This window comes from Eptesicus fuscus, chromosome 4 (assembly GCF_027574615.1).
Source record: "Eptesicus fuscus isolate TK198812 chromosome 4, DD_ASM_mEF_20220401, whole genome shotgun sequence".
NCBI classification, from domain to species: domain Eukaryota; kingdom Metazoa; phylum Chordata; class Mammalia; order Chiroptera; family Vespertilionidae; genus Eptesicus; species Eptesicus fuscus.
In genome coordinates this window covers 105,493,543-105,510,481 of record NC_072476.1, presented here as the reverse complement: position 1 = coordinate 105,510,481, position 16,939 = coordinate 105,493,543, and positions in this window count along the sequence as shown.

Genomic DNA, 16,939 nt, shown 5'->3' with positions numbered 1-16,939 from the left:
TATCTGTCTCCTTGGCCCACTTTTGAGTTCAGCCGCAGCAGTAGTGGGGATTCAGATTACCTGACATCCTTAGCATCCTATGTCAAGGCTTTCTACCCGAAGCCTCACCCAGCAAGAATAACCTAGGAGCCTCCATCAATATGAGACAAGAGCGAGTGAATAATCTAAGGGATAAGTCTTCTTTGTATATGAATTTGTTTCACTGGATAAAGACTCCAAACTCATCCTTCAGGGGCATTTCAGAGGGGAATGCTGTACACTTATGAGAATCTGAAGACACTGAGCCCTCCTGCCCACCGTGGTAATGTTGGGAAGATGCTATTCACCAACCACTTCCCTGTCTCTGCTCCCTCACTCCTCCTCCCTAGAATGACTTCATAAGAGACAACCTGAGGCCAAGTATTCAACTCAGCCTCTGTTTCTCAGACCATTTAAATAAAAAGACAACATTTGAAACCATAGAGGAAGCTGTAAAATAAAATAATAAAATAAATCTAAGAGATAAACCATATTTGGAAACTAAATTTTATTCTGCAACTCCCTGGTAGCCAAAGCTCAAAGAAGAAATGACAGAGATCGACTATGGTCTTATTATAAAAAGAAACATATTGATTGATTTGGCAAAACTCTTCATTTTTTGGGAAAAAATTACTACAAAGAAAATTCAAACTTGGACAAGATATAAAAGTGTGCTAAAATGAAGCATGGTGGTGTGGCATCCACATCTCCACATTGCCCCATCAGGAAAGCCGAGGTCTGAATGCTGTTGATGCATAACTAGGAATTCTGACAGGTGACCAAGCACATATACTGCATCTCAAGTTGGTCATCTGGATCTTTTAGGTTAATCCAAAATCTAGAATACCATGCCATACCATGATACTGCTACCGAAAATTCTGTCAGCTTTTTTAAAAACTAGAGTTCTTCCCTGGCTGGTGCGGCTCAGTTGGTTAAGCATCATTCTCTGCACCGAAAGGTCTTTGGTTCAATTCCTGGTCAGGGCACAAGAGCAGGTTGTGGGTTCATCCCCGGTTGGGGCAAGTACAGGAGGCAACTGATTGATTTTTCTCTATCTCTCTCTCCCTCTCTCTTTCCTTCCTTTCCTACTTCTCTAAAATCAATAAAAAGCATATTTTTAAAAAGTAGAGTACAAAAGTCTGATGAAATATCGTCTCTTGTACAGACTCTAAAATAAGCTAGTAATACTTCGATTTACTTTGTAATGAAGCTGGCAGTTTCCTCTCCCTTTGGGAAAGGGGACATACTCTAGATGTGTGAAGCCATGAAAAGGAAAAGTGTGTCATGCCTGAAACAACTGTCTTTCATGTTTAAATAAAAATGTTTGCAGAGATAAGAATGCCTAGACTGGTTCAAAAAGATTATTCTGCTGTTTGCAGGATGACTTTATGGAACCAGAAGTGAGCAAGCCGATGCCTGATATTTCTATGTAGCTGTTCAGTCTATAAGTAGTACTTTTGTAAACTATTACCACCATAAACTGCCAATAATGCAATGCTCCCAGTTTACACAGTGATTACTTCTGAGGAGTCTAAGATCTATCCCAAATACTGGGTAGGTTGTGTTAGCCAGGGTTTAATCAGAGAAGCAACCAGTAGGAAGCTCCATTTATTGTGAGGCTGACTAGACAAGTCCAGAATCTGAAGGGCAGGCCACCTGGAAGGGCCGGCTGATATAGCCAGCCACTGCCCACCAGTGTAAATTTTTCTTCATCATGGAAGTCTGAGCTCCACTCTTAAGGCTTTTCCACTGATTGAATCAGGTCCATCAAGATTATCTGGGATAATCTTCCTTATTCAAGTCAAGTGGTTATAGTTCAATCACAGGAACGAAACACTTTCTTAGCAACACCTACATCAGTGTTTGTTTGAATCACTGAGGACTGTATCCTAGCCCATTTGACACATCACACTTACCATCACACCCCTAGTGAAGAATTATAAACTTCTGCAGGCTTTAGTTACATAGCAGCAGCCTACCAAAGCTTTTTATGGATAAAAGCAAGTAAGAAAAAAAGAATTTTGAAAACCTCGCTTCTTGGCAGTATATCTTTCTGATGAAGTGCTTTGTAATTAATGTGGTCTCTTCTTCAAGTAGAGCACTGACCTCTCTAAAGCATTCAAATGCCTTTAACCAAAGTGTCTCAAGATCTCCAGGGATTCATGTATGAACTGGATTTATTTCTCATAGAACCCCTGTGACACCATTCTGATTTTCCAGGAAATCTTTGCTGAACAGACTGAAGATCTTTGAGTAGCTAACATCAGGAAGATCTGAATATCCTGTCAGAGAAATACCAGTGACATTCCATGACCTCAGAAGACCTTTATATTAGCCAGATTCTAGAGCATGGACACAAAACACCTATCATGCTGCATGGTACCCAATACCATTGGGACAGCTGTGCTAAAATCTGGCCCTTGTAAAGATGGTCTGACATCCTGGGAGGTCACTAGCATAGACTTCTAAAGTGGCATCTTACCTTGTTGAATCTTCATACCTGAGGTTTTTCATGTAATTTCAAAGCTAAACTTGCCTTTCTAAAATAAGTAATTCTTATTTTAGGTTATCTGAATCAATACAAATATTTTTGTTTTGCTTTGTTTAAATATATTTTTATTTATTTCAGAGAGGACGGGAGGAGGAGGAGGAGGAGGAGGAGGAGGAGGAGGAGAAGAGAGATCGATTATGGGAGATAATCATTGATCAGCTGCTTCCTGCACACTGTCCCCTGGAAATCAAGCATGCAACCTGGGCATGTGGCCCTAACAGGAATCAAACCATGACCTCCTGCTTCATAGGTCAACGCTCAACCACTGACTCATGCCAACAGGGCAAGACAGATATTTTTGAAAGAAAATGAGGGTAGCTGGACTGTGTTGTATTAATGTGATGTTAGATTGTGCAGGGTCTCTTGGTTGTCACTGGGACAAGTGGCACCGTTTTGTTGGTTAGAGTAAATCTGGGCCTCATGTTTCTGAGGAATAAAATGAAAGTAAGATCAATATGTAAAGTTTATATTGCATAGGTTGTCTTGAAAATCTCTTGTAGGTATAGAAACCTTTAAGTACAAAAAAATGTAAAGTTTAACAGGAATTAACAGTTGCCTGTGAGTCTATCTCCTTATACTCATCATTTGCCTTTAACTACTCTTTGTGTGTTAGAATAACTCTATTGGTGATAATGTGAAGTAGTTAATCATTATGATTTGTTTTGCCTTTGTGTCATTTTTTTGTGATGAGGATTATGCCTTTCAAAATTCTCATATTTCATTTTAGGCTTTTCTTGTAACTTTGCTTTATTATGAATGTTAGAGGAATGAAAAGCTGCTGCCCACACAAAACAGGAGGCTACGCGGTGCCAATCAGCTTGCTCATTAACAATCTATATTCACATCCGAGTTCTGTGTGGGCTTTTAAATTTTACTGATTTGCTAAATATCCTCGTGAATTAACTTTTTAAATAAATATAATTATAAAATTAAGAAAAAATAGGTTCCAAATAAAAAGTTGAAACTAGCATTGTACTTTCAAATGTATACTCTTCAGGTGGGCACTAGAGGAAGTCAACTATACGGTCTATGATCAAGTTGTTAACACGTTTCTAGAAATTTGCTAGTTTGAATTTTCTTCAGAGTCTGAATTAAATATTTTTGCTTATTTTTAAAGAGATAAGTGAAATATATACATACACATATAAATAAAATATGGAGTCAAGCCTCAAGCATAGGCAAATTATCAAGTGAATAATTCTATCTTTGATTAGTAAATTATGAAGTGAAAGTCATCAATGGTATATACTAAATAACTGAATCTGGAAATAATTTTCAAGATGGATTTTCCAAAAGAGTATCTTGAGTTGTAACATTTATATGTCTGTATCCTTGCAGAGGTACCAAAGTGAATATATATTACTGGGTATGTTTGTTTTAGAAAGTGATTTTACATATATAACACTTCTTAGTTGCTTTAAATTGCTTATATGTAGTTTAAAATTATCAATTCATATCACTCTACTAGGGAGCCTGACAAGATGCATTATTGGTAGAAAGTTTTGTTGTTCACCCATATGCAGTTCTGTAGAGGGGCCCCTGGGAAGGCACATGGGCAGTCTTTAATTATTGTCAGCTGAACCCAGTGGCGTCAGCAAAGCCACGCCCTGAGAACATGCCTTGCCAAAAAGGCAAGGGTGTTGTCAGCTTGACCTTCACTTCATCCCCTGGTGTGGGGAAGTGGATTTTGATATCTAAATCCAGCCTAGCAACAGGAATGCTCAGGGCCTACTCAAGAATACAAATAATCTCCTTTGTCTTGACCTTTTGGTGAAACTTCCTGGTATTTGGAGGTATAAAATAAACACGCTTCATTGGCTCTGGGTCACATCTCTCCATCAGAAGAGGGCAGAGGTCCACCCGGCCCCAGCTTTTCTTTCTATCTCTGTGTCTTGTCTCTTTCTTTTATTTCTCAATCCCCAGCCTCCTCTACTCAGGAATTGGACCTGCTCTCTAGCCGTACTAGACACGGAAAAGAGAGAAAATGTTTACACAGTTCTTTTCTAACTCTTTTCTCCTGCTGGGCACATGGCTGGAGTTCACTTTTCCATATGCTTATAATAGGGCAGGTTACTGTGACTAGTCCTGGAAATAGGTCATGAGGGAAAGTGATGTATGTAATGTACTGGCAGAGATTGTGTCAAGTCCATGTACAATATCAATCTCTGACCTGCTGCTGTAACCAAGAAGGCCACATGTTCCATAGAGTATAGATCAAAGGTTGTGAAACTTACAACAGCCTGTGCTCTGTGTGACTATGGAGTCAAGCCCCTTCTAACTCATTCTTGACATGTTGGGTGAACGAGAAATTATTTTTGTTGTATTCAGGTATAATGTCTTTGTGGTTGCCTGTTAACACAGTAAAATGAACTAAGCCAGACTAATACTGTAAATATTTGTATATTTCCTTACCTTAGAATTTAAAGAATGTTGGTTGTTCTTCGATCCTATGCCGAGACCCATCCTACATGGCCCCTATGCCACTAGCAGGCGTCAATTATCAGATGCAACACTGGCAGATAACAAAAGTACTGGAATGGGTTTCAAAGGGACCTAGTTACTGTGGTTGGGTGGGAGAAGGTAGTCTTAAAAGACCCATAAAATAGAAAACTCTTTATTCTACTAGGCTGATAAAGAATTAGATTATTCTTTTAAGAAGTCTTTTCTAATTAAGAATTGGTTTTTCAAATTTCGGTTCAAATGTAATTCATACACAATATCTTATCTCATAGAAGATAATACCAAATAATTAAACCAATTTTCACTAACATATTAAGAGACGAACATCACTGCACTGAGAGAAAAAATAGGGAGATAATTTGTGATAGGAGTTATCATTAATGTAAGGTCCAGAACATATCCCAGTCTTGTTCAGACAAACACTCCTGTGTGGGAACTGACACTGTGCAAGAAAGATGTATATGAGGAAGAAAGGAAGGAAGGAAGGAAGGAAGGAAGGAAGAAAGGAAGGAAGGAAGGAAGGAAGGAAGGAAGGAAGGAAGGAAGGAAGGAAGGAAGGAGAGGGAGGGAGGAGAGGGAGGGAGGAGAGGGAGGGAGGAGAGGGAGGGAGGGAGGGAGGAAGGAAGGAAGGAAGGAAGGAAGGAAGGAAGGTAGGAAGGAAGGAAGGAAGGAGAGGAGGAAGGAAGGAAGGAAGGAAGAGAAGGAAGGAAGGAAGGAAGGAAGGAAGGAAGGAAGGAAGGAAGGAAGGAAGGAGAGGGAGGGAGGGAGGGAGGGAGGGAGGGAGAAAGGAAGGAAGGAAGGAAGGAAGGAAGGAAGGAAGGAAGGAAGGAAGGAAGGAAGGAAGGGAGGAAGGAAGGGAAGGAAGGGAAGGAAGGGAAGGAAAGGAAGGGGACCAGGAAAGAATGAAAAAAGAAAGAGATAAAGTGGAATGGCATCCAAATGTGACTATTTCATAATTGTTTGAGATGTAGCTCATTGCTTATACTGACTTTGATTCTGTTATTCTGGTTTCTTTTTCTCCAGCCTCATAGGTCACCTAGGAAGAATTTTTAAGAAGCACTTATCCCTTTAATTCACTGAGGATGCTAATGAAGATTCAATAACACAAACTAGTACTTATGGCCCTACTTTCAACTCCTTTTTAGAAGGTTTTGATGCCCAAACCATATCAGGCTAGCCACAGTTTTTAAATGGCCAGATTAGGAAAACCTTGAACCTAATAAATGTGTGAAAATTTCCCATTATTTCCATTATGCTAACCCTTTCTGTCTAGTTGGAGAGAGAGATTAGATTTCATGAGAGTATCTTAATGTATTTAAAGAGGTTCAAAAAAATCAAATTGCAAGAATTAGCTGTATAATGACCTAACCAAAAGAAGCTATAAATAATAAAATTACATCAGAAAATACATTCATAAGATAGTCAGAAAAAACATTGCTTCTATTTTTATAAAGACACTATTTGAGCTAAAGTAAAAATTTTATTGCCTTAGTGGTGCTGTTTTTATTTAATAGATATGATCGTCATACATTTACAACTACTGGCTATTTAGAGGGAGCAATTAAAATGTTTATTAAAGCAGCAATGTTAATATAATTAAATAGTTATGATCCTGGTCAGCGAAAATGAGTCAAAAACTTCAGTAAAAGTCACATACCTAATGAATACTTTATTTCTTAGAATAAACGCATAGTTTTGTTCAAATAAATACAAGTGAGTTACTGGACATTGCAGAGACTCAAGGATCACTTTTGGGAAATTCAAACTGAACTGTAACACCTTTGGTAGTCTAAACACACTGAGAGGACAGTGTTCCAGCTCAGCCATGCCAGAAATAAAGTGAGACAGAGAATAAAGCAATTTCCAATAATTTTATCTTTAGTCTTGGTTTCAAGGTCCTCTTTTGGAAATCAGTAGTATCATGATGTTCTGTAGCTTTTATGAATAATTAATTTAAAATCTCTTTGACAGGCTCTAATTTGTTTCAAAGTCCTTGAAAATCACCGTCAAACTCAAGGTACGAAATGATGAGATAATTCCCCTTTGTATTAGTTCACTAGGGTTGCCATAATAAAATACCATAGAGTGTTCATCTAACACTCACCTTCAAGTAAGAAAGACCAAATTGTTTTTTTACTTAAATCATTATCACCTTAATTCTCTACTTCATCTGGCAAGTCTTAAGAGTCCTATCTTTCTGGAACATGATTAAATCTCTCACCTTTATAACTGCACCTTGTATTTATCAACATAATGCCATCTGCTATACTCATAACCATAGTCCCTTTGGATTTGAATTTTTGAAGTCCAGCCCATGTTAAACACATTCCTCAACATAATAAAGGCCGTATATTAAAAAAAAAAACTTACAGCTAACATCATATTCAATGAGGGAAAATGAAAGGCATTTTTCTTAAGATCAGGAACAAGAGCCTGGCTGGCATGGCTCCGTGGTTGAGCGTTGACCTATGAACCAGGAGGTCATGGTTCGATTCCCGGTCAGGGCATATGCCTAGGTTGCAGGCTTGATCCCCAGTGTGAGGTGTGCTGGAGGCAGCTGATCAATGATTCCTCTCATCATTGATATTGATGTTTCTGTCTCTCTCTCCCTTCCTCTCTGAAATAAATAAAAATATATTTTACAAAAAGATCAAAAATAAGACAGGGATGTCCACTTTCACTACTCTTATTCAACACAGTATTGGAAAGGAAGGAGTAAAACTGTCATTATTTGCAAATGACATGATAGTGTATATAGAGAACCTTAAAGATTCCACACACACAAAAACAAATCTATTAGAATTGGTAAATTAATTCAGTAAAGTACAGAATACAAAATAAATACTCAGAAATTGGTTTTTATATACCAATAATGAACTATTAGAAAGAAAAACTAAGAAAACAATCCCATTTTCAATTTCATAAAACAATACCTAGGAATAAATTTAACCAAGGAGGTAAAAGAACTATGCTTGGAAAATTATGAAACACTGATGAAAGAAACTGAAGAAGGCATAAATAAATGGAAGCATATACCATGTTCAAAGAGAGGAAAAATTAACACCATTAAAATGTCAATATGACCCAAAACGATCTACAGATTCAATGCAATGGCATTTTTCACAGAACTAGAATACTCCAAAAATGTGTATGAAACCACAAAGACCCCAAATAGCGACAGTAATCTGGGGAATGAAGAACAACCTTGGAGGTATCAAACTATCTGATATCAAACTATACTACAAGGTTATAGGAATCAAGACAGCAATGTACTGGCATAAAAATGGACACATAGATCAATGGAATAGAATAGGGGGCCCATAAATAACCCACACCTATATGGTGAAATCATAAATGACAAAGGAAGCAAGAATGTACAATGGATAAAGGTACTCTATTAGATAAATGGTGTTGAGAAAATTTGGCAGATACATGCAAAAAATGATGCTAGTCTACGTTCTTACACCGTATAAAAGAATAAACTCAAATGAATTAAAGACCTAAATGTTAGACTCAAAGCCATAAAAATCCTAGAAGAAAACATAGGCAGTAAATCTCTGACATTTCTTGTAGCAATATTTTTTCTGATATATGTCCTCTGGAGAGGGAAACAAAAATAAACAAACATATGGGACTACATCAAACTAAAAGTTTTTGCACAGCAAATAAAACCATCAACAAGTGAAAAGACAACTCACTGAATGGAGAACATATTTGCCAATGATACATGTGATAAGGAATTATATCCAAAATATATAAAGAACTCATACTACTTAACACCAAAACAAAAACAAACAATCCAATTTAAAAAATGGACAGAGGATTTGAATACACATTTCTCCAAAAAGGACATACAGATGGCCAACAGACATGAAAAAATGTTCAATGTCACAAATCATTAAAGAAATGCAAATCAAAACTATAATGAGATATCACTTCACACCTGTCAGAATGGCTATCATCAATAAACCAACAAACAACAAGTGTTGGCAAATATGTGGAGAAATGGGAACCCTCTTGCACTGCTGGTGGGAATGCAGATTGTTGCAGCCACTGTGGAGAAACAGTATGGAGGTTCCTCAAATAATTAAAAATGGAACTGCTATTTGACTCAACAATCCAACTTCTGGGTATGTATCTGAGAAAACAAAAAACACTAATTCTGAAAGAATATATGCACCCTATGTTCATTGCAATGTTATTTACAATAGCCAAGATATGGAAGCAACCCAAGTGCCCATCGATAGATGAGTGGTTAAAATTGGTGGTACATACACTGTATATAATGAAGTATTACTCAATCATAAAAAATAATGAAATCTTACCATTTGTGATAGCATGGATGAACCTAGAGGATATTATGCTATGTGGAATAAATCAAACAAAGAAAGATAAATACCGCATGAATTTATTTATATGTGGAATCCAAATTAAGTAAACAAACAAAATAGAAACAGACTCATAGATACAGAGATACAGAGATGGTTGCTAGAGGGGAAGAGAATTAAGGGGTTGGGTGAAAAACTTGAAGAGATTAAATTGGTAGTTACAAAATAGTCCTGGGGCTGTGGAATATAGTCAATAATACTGTTATAACTATGTATGGTGCCAGGTGGGTGCTTGAAATATCAGGGTTTCCACTTTGTAAAGTATATAATTGTCACACTATGCACCCCTGAAACTAATACAAAATAATGTTGATATAGACTGTACTTGAAAAATAAAGATTTAAATAAATAAAAATAAATAAATTTGGCCCATGTTCACATATTCTGGTTATAGCTCCCCAAAGGATAAATATAACCTTAGTCCAGATGCAGTTAGTACCTACTTGTACTTTTGAGCTTTACAAATGCATATTGAATACTTTCTGTGTACCAGACATCATGTTAGACTATGAAGATAAAAAAAAAAAATACCCTGAATAAAACCTCATCCCAGCCCTAGGTCAGTGGTCAGCAAACTCATTAGTCAACAGAGCCAAATATCAACAGTACACCGATTGAAATTTCTTTTGAGAGCCAAATTTTTTTAAACAAACTTCTTCTAACGCCACTTCTTCAACATAGACTCGCCCAGACCATGGTATTATGTGGAAGAGCCACACTCAAGGGGCCAAAGAGCCGCATGTGGCTCACGAGCCGCAGTTTGCCGACCATGGCTCTAGGGGATGGCAATCCACTGGAGAGAAAGATATAAAACAGATCATTTCAACTCGGTGTGTAAGTACCAGTGGATCCCAGGATCTGTGTCCATACCACATTACATGCTCCTGCTCCACTGACTGCAGCCAATTAGACCAGGGGTAGACATCTGAATCCAACTTGCCCAATCAGATTTTTGAATTTGGACCAAGAGAGAGTTGAGTTAGTTTTCTCACTGGATGAAATTGAAACATGGAACTCAAAATCTGTGTGGAAGCTACATTTTGCTCATATATGCCCCAAAGAGCACAGAAAGTTGTTTTCTGAGAAATAGAGAGTCAAGGACCTGAGAGGCAAACAAAAACCCCACAGACCAGTGGCTTAACCAGCAGAAGTTTATTTCTCACAGTTCTGGAGGTCCCAAGTCCAAGATCAAGGTGCTGGAAGGTTTGGATTCTCCTGAGGCCTTTCTCCTTGACTTGCAGATGGCCACATTCTCTCGTCCTCACCTGCCCTTTTTTCTATGCACTCACCTCCCCGGTGTTTCCTCCTCTTTCGGTATGGACACCAGTCATAACATACTGGACTCGGGTTCACCCATATGATATCACTTAACCTTAGTTTCCTCTTTAGGGGTCCTATCTCCACATATAGTCACACTAGCATTTAGGGCTTCCCCGTGTTAATTTTAGGAGACACAATTCAGTCCATAACACCTTTTAAGGAGAATATTAAAAAAAATACATTCTGAGCTTTAAAATCAGACAAGTTGTGAAAAGAATTCCTCTTGCCCATGCCATGTTTTAACATAATTCATGTATTTGTCAATTTGCTTTGAATAAAGGAAAGAAACACATCGACACTTATAAGAAGGTGTATAAATATTCCGGCTATTTAAAAAGTAATGGTTATAGCCGAAACCGGTTTGGCTCAGTGGATAGAGCATCGGCCTACGGACTCAAGGGTCCCAGGTTCGATTCCGGTCAAGGGCATGTACCTTGGTTGCGGGCACATCCCCAGTAGGGGGTGTGCAGGAGGCAGCTGATCGATGTTTCTCTCTCATCGATGTTTCTAACTCTCTATCCCTCTCTCTTCCTCTCTGTAAAAAATCAATAAAATATATTTAAAAATAATAAAATAAAATAAAAAGTAATGGTTATAGTTGTCATGAGAAGGGGGCAAAGCTGGTTTGGAAGATAACATTCTAAATTCCCAAGAAAACGTCCCCTCCGGGGGCCTCTTCACGTGGGTGGGAGCTGCTGTCAGTGCTCTGCCCTGGCGCCGGGATCTCTCAGTGCATTTACTTTAGGCTAGGCACCGTGAGCAGAATTGCTGCCAGCTAGAAAACTCTTACCCTTCTGTCCACATTGAAGCCGGTCGTGGCAGCAGGAATGAGGACGGCGATAGTCATAGCACATGCACCTCTCACAGCACAGGGACACTTGTTTACAGGGTCCCATAAAGAACCCCGGCTTGCCTGTCATCACTCAGGTACATTGCCAAGTTAATCAGTCATATGTTGCCTGGCACATCTAAGCTAGCTGCTAATCATCATCTTAAGGAGGAAATGAAACCTGAGACAGAACTTTTCACAACACATATTTTCCCGGGGCCAAAGTTAAAGTAGACGTCATTAATGGAAAGAAACACGGAGCTAGGCAGAATTAGGAAATTTGTATACAAGTTGAGGCTGTAGTGCCTACAGACTAGTGTGACTGTTTTGATGGGTGGAGATCAATTTAATCGTGGTAAAGTCGTATTTGACTGAATTTCATATGATAATGACATTTTTCTTAACTGGTGCAATTTTTATATAACTGACTTGATGGGCTGAGTTCACTGAGATAATCAAATCATTCTGTGTGTGTAGATAGAACTTACCCGGCTTCTCTGTATCTCATTGTTCTATAATAATGAAATGATGCTTTCTGCTCTATTGCACTCTCTCTCCAATGCTTCTAGAATATATTTCTCTTTATATGTTTAGAATGATCCTAAGACACTGTAGAATACCTGTGTAGACCAAGATTGTGTGTATCAATTTTTTAAATCTTTATTGTTGAAAGTATTACATAGGTCCCCTTTCCCCCCCATTAACCTTTTCCAGCCTGCTCCTGTCCCCCCACTCCCAGGCCAGTACCACCCCATTGTCTATGTCCACAAGTAATGCATATATGCATCTAAGTTCATTGGTTGATCTCTTCCCTCTCACCCTCCCCTGCCTTGCCTCTGAGGTTCAACAGTCTGTTCATGTTTCTATGTGTCTGAGTCATAGATATTCTATTGATTTGGGTCGTCCTTGGTGAGGTGCATGGCTACAGATAACAGGCAGCACTAAAGCATGCCTCAGTTTGCGAGCCTCCCCTTGGCACTGCTGCTGGTGCTGAAGTTTGTTGCTGGGTGAAACGGGCCATATCTCAGTGTTTTTATAGACCCTCTCTGCTAGGAAACAAGTGCAGCGGTCAAAGGTTATGGTTATTGTTACATCAGATGCTTGCTGAGAGCCCAAGCTGGAGACAGCTATTAAATCATCCTGTAGACAAAGATTCCAAGGGGGAAATGAAAGGTCGGAAGTGCTGCTTATTAAATCCCTGTAATCACGTTTTTGTGTGTGTGTCTCACTGGTATTCAGAGGCCTCAATGACTGTAGCTAATAGGCCTGAGTTTTCTCAACAACCCTTTCTGGGAGGCATGCAGCAGAGTGGCTGAGCAACTTCTGACTGGGATCCTGACTGTTTTATGAGCAGTCTTCAGGCTGTTGTAAATAAACTCATAAAGTAAGAAATTCTCCCCTGAAACCAAATCATAGCCTCTAAAGAACACAAAGTCTAACTTTGAAATGAAATAGAAACTGCCTTCTAAAACCTGTGTATAGAGTTTGAATGCGTTGGAGAACTATTGATGGAGAATACTAAACTTTCACCGTGTCCTATGCTCTATCCTATTTCCACTGTCATTTCCACTTGTGGGATATCTTCCCCTGTATACTCCAATGAGGACCTCAAACTCAACGTAAACTTACCATTGAACTAATATTCTTTATTCTTTCAATCATGAATCAGAATTTTTCTCTGAGTCTTTATCCATTAATAATATCTCCATTCATCCTGGCTTTATACCTTATGAAAAATCTGCCTTTTATTTTTTAAATTTCCTTTCACCCATAGTCTCAATGTTGTTTTATACTAGAGGCCTAATGCACAAAATTTGTGCAAGAGTAGGCCTCTGCAGCCATGGCTACCTGGATCCCTCCCTCGCAGCTGTGGCGGCTGCAGCCCCGGCTGCATCCCAGAAGGATGTCTGGTCTAATTAGCATACTATGCTTTTATTATTATAGACTAGAGGCCTGGTGCACGAAATTCGTGCACAGAGGGGCGTTGTCCCTCAGCCCAGCCTGTACCCTCTCCAATCTGGGACCCCTCGAGGGATTTCCGACTGCCCGTTTAGGCCCAATCCCACTGGGATCGGGCCTAAACGGGCAGTCGGACATCCCTCTCACAATCCAGGACTGCTGGCTCCCAACTGCTTGCCTGCCTGCCTTCCTGATTGCCCCTAACCGCTTCTGCCTACCAGCCTGATCACCCCCTAACCACTCCGCTGCCAGCCTATTTGCCCCCAACTTCCCTCCTCTGCCGGCCTGGTCACTCCTAACTGCCCTCTCCTGCAGGGTTGATCACCTCCAACTGCCCTTTCTTGCAGGCCTGGTCCCTCTCAACTGCCCTCCCTTGCAGGCCTGGTCCTTCTCAACTGCCCTCCCTTGCAGGCCGGGTGCCTCCCAACTGCCCTCTCCTGCTGGCCATCTGTGGTGGCCATCTTGTGTCCACATGGGAGCAGGATCTTTGACCACATGGGGGCAGCTATATTGTGTGTTGCAGTGATGATCAATCTGCATATTACTCTTTTATTAGATAGGATAGAGGCCTGGTACAGGGTGGGGCCAGCTGGTTTGCCCTGAAGGGTGTCCCGGATCAGGTGGGGGTTCCCTTGGGGCGTGGGGCGGCCTGAGCAAGGGGTCTGTGGTGGTTTGCAGGCGGGCCACGCCCCTGGCAACGCAAGCGGAGGCCTGGTATCTGGAATTTATTTTCCTTCTACAATTGAAACTTTGTAGCCTGGAGCAGAGCCAAGCCTGGGGCTCCCTCTGAGGCCGGTAGCCATTTGTGTTGGGGTTATAATTGAAACTTTGTTGCCTTAAGCGGGTGGGCCCGGCCAGGGTGTGCAGAAAGCTTTGCTTCCCCTGGTGCCGGCGGCAACCCTGGCCTGCTCTCTCAAGCTCCATTCTGCCGCCATTTGTTTGAATTTGTTTACCTTCTATAATTGAAACTTTGTAGCTTGAGTGGAGGCTTAGGCCTGGAAAGGGCAGGCGGAAAGCTTGGCTTCCTCTGTTACCTAGGAAACCTTGCTCTCTGTGGCTGTAGCCATCTTGGTTTGGGTTAATTTGCATACTCGCTCTGATTGGATGGTGGGTGTGGCTTGTGGGCATGGCTTGTGGGTGTGTTGGAGGTATGGTCAATTTGCATATTTGTCTATTATTAGATTAGATTATACTTTTCCATATATCTCAAGTTTTGTATCCTTTCCATTCATACTCCAATTCAGAAATCATTACCTCTCACTGAACTCTGAGAGAGCTTACTAACTGATATCATTGCCTTCAGTCCTCACTCATTTCAACTTTTTGGGGCACAGTTGGATAAATCTTTAAACACACACCTGTATTAGCTGTCAAAGAGGTTAGCCATACATTAATGATCTCTAGGAGAGATTTCACATCTTACCCGAGCAACTCACTCATAAACGTCACTATAATGGAATTACAATCTGCCATTTTACTGTCCACATTAACCATTTGTGCACCATAAGCATCTATAAACACAAGCAGCAGACTTTTTAAAACTAAATTAAAAATATCATGGCAGTTAATGGGTTAAAGTGAATTTCACATTTTCTGATTCTTTTTGGATGAAAAATTAGTGATCATAAAACAAGGTGAAGATTGGAAAATCTAAAACAGTCAAATCAAGAAAGCCATGAAGTCTTTTGAGAGTAAATATAACAATAAATTATTTTTATTTTCTATTAATTTAGAAAGAGCCCTGTATTTGATTTAGTTCTTCTTTCCATCATTTATAGTTCAAGTAAGAAATTGTTAATACTTCTAGTCACTTTGTGTATTTCCTCAGCTACATATAATCAGTTGTTCAGAATATATCATTTTAATAAGTTGGAAACTTTTGTACAACCAGTAAGCATGCCATGCAATAATAATTAAGTTATATCTGAATTCAAATATTAATGATATTGTTGCTTTCTACTTATCTTATACATTACTTTTAAAAAATAGAATAGCATAAACTAAAGCACAATAAGATGTTGTACTTCTTTATAAGGATTAGGCTCAATTTAAAAAACAAAACAAGCCCTGGCCTGCTTGGCTCAGTAGTTAGAGTGTCAGCCCACAGACTGAAAGGTCGTGAGTTCGATTCCAGTCACGGGCATGTACCTCTGTTGCAGGCTCCATCCCCAGCCTAGGTCAGGGAGCACATGGGAGGCAACCAGTTGATGTGTCTGTTTCATATTGATGTTTCTCTCTCTCCCTCCCTCCCTCTCCCATCCACTCTCTTTAAAAATCAATGGAAAAAAGTATCCTCTGTGAGGATTAACAAACAAACATAAAGAAGAAACAAGATAGCAAAAAAGAATCGTTACATTTCTTAAATGGGAAATTTTTAAAGTTTTTAAAGGAAAATCTTTGCAGAATCCCAGAAACTGAATATGTAGGTGTGTTTATTTGGAGAAGAGGTTCATTGAAGGGTAAATGGAAAGATATAAGTTACTTAATACTACAATAATTTTAATTAAATTGATTTGCATCTACACAGTGCTCTTGCAAGTTTAGTAGTTATATAATTTATTGAGCAGAAAATTGCAACGGAAAAGTCATGGGTTCTTGAAACTGATTTTGAGTCCATAAAGAAGCTTGGATCAATTTACTGTACATTTAGTTCTATTTCCTAAGGGATAAGCATGCCTCTTGAATTCTCAGGAGTACTGTGAGAATACATGTTTAGATACCCATAGAGAGGAGAGCAATGAAAACCATGGCATAAATATTGCTACATCATTTTTTTTTTAACTTGGGGAGAAAAATTGGCTCCAAAAAAATAATTTCATTAGCTGTGTATTTTTACTTACTATTTAAGTAATAGGACTAATTCATTTCCATTTCCAGCGGTTATTAAACAGAGGCAGATCCTGTGATCTAACTGACTAATGAAAGACATAATCCTTTGATTGCCACAGACACAGTAGGCAACAGATGTTTAAAAAAGAGGAAAACCACAAATTCTAACGATTTACAGGGTGAGTCCTCCTCTGGGAAGACACTGAGACTGCATTTTTGGAATCTCCCTTACCCCAAACCTTGCAAAGATTTTTAAAATATGAAACTTCATAGCTCCCAAAACAAACAAACACGTCTCTTCTCAATTCTATGGGAATTTGAGTGAAACTTTAAAAACTAGCAAACTATGAGCCTTGTGCTTGAGTCACGGATCAGGCGGCCAGTAGTGGGCTCCAAGCAATCATAGTTCTCACTAACTGCTGTACACAGACCACACTGGGTGAACAGGAAGACTAAGCAGAAGAGTAAGGAGGCTGGAGACACTGGTATGGATGGGGGAGATGGCTGACTTTGATGCCATGTTGATAGCAAAGAGGAAGAGAACATTGTGGCCTGGTTTGGGTTGAGTTTTACTTGGAATCTGC